An 894-nucleotide genomic window follows, 5' to 3' on the forward strand; every position below is an offset into this window, starting at 1 on the left:
CCCAGCCGTCTCCAGAATTTTCATCTTGCAAAACTGGAACTCTGTCCCCATTAAATAGTAACTCCCCATTCCCCTTCCCCCAGCCCCTAGCACCCACCATTTTACTGTCTGTCTTTATGGATTTGACTACTCTGGAGACCTCAGATAAGTGGAATCACATGGTGTTTGCCCTTTGTGTTTGACTTAGTTCACTGAGCATAATGCCTTTGAGACTCATCCATAAGGTTACTTTTAAATTTTTTTTTAATTTTATTTTTTCTGAGACAGGATCTCACTCTGTCATCCAGGCTGGAGTGCAGTGGCACGATCACCACTCAATGCAGGCACAACCTCCTGGGCTCAGGTGATCCTCCCACCTCGGCCTCCTGAGGAGCTGGGACTACAGGTGTGCATCCACCACACCCAGCTGTGTTTTTGTATTTTTAATAGAGATGGGGTTTCACCATGTTGCTCAGACTGGTCTCAAACTCCTGGGCTCAAGCCATCTACCCGCCTTGGCCTCCCAAAGTGCTGGAATTACAAGTGTGAGCCACTGCACCCGGCCCAGATTACCTTTTTTTTTTGAGACGGAGTCTCACTCTGTCGCCCAGGCTGGAGTGCAGTGGCGCATCTCGGCTCACTGCAAGCTCTGCCTCCTGGGGTCACGCCATTCTCCTGCCTCAGTCTCCCGTGTAGCTGGGACTACAGGTGCCCGCCCCATGCCCGGCTAATTTTCTGTATTTTGAGTAGAGATGGGGTTTCACCGTGTTAGCCAGGATGGTCTCGATCTCCTGGCCTCATGATCCGCCCGCCTCGGCCTCCAAAAGTGCTGGGATTACAGGCGTGAGCCACTGCACCCAGCCCAGATTACTTTTTTAATGGTGAAATTATTTCATCTGCTTCACAAAAAAACTA

This window comes from Rhinopithecus bieti, unplaced genomic scaffold, assembly GCF_001698545.2.
Source record: "Rhinopithecus bieti isolate Rb0 unplaced genomic scaffold, ASM169854v2 scaffold_1014, whole genome shotgun sequence".
NCBI classification, from domain to species: domain Eukaryota; kingdom Metazoa; phylum Chordata; class Mammalia; order Primates; family Cercopithecidae; genus Rhinopithecus; species Rhinopithecus bieti.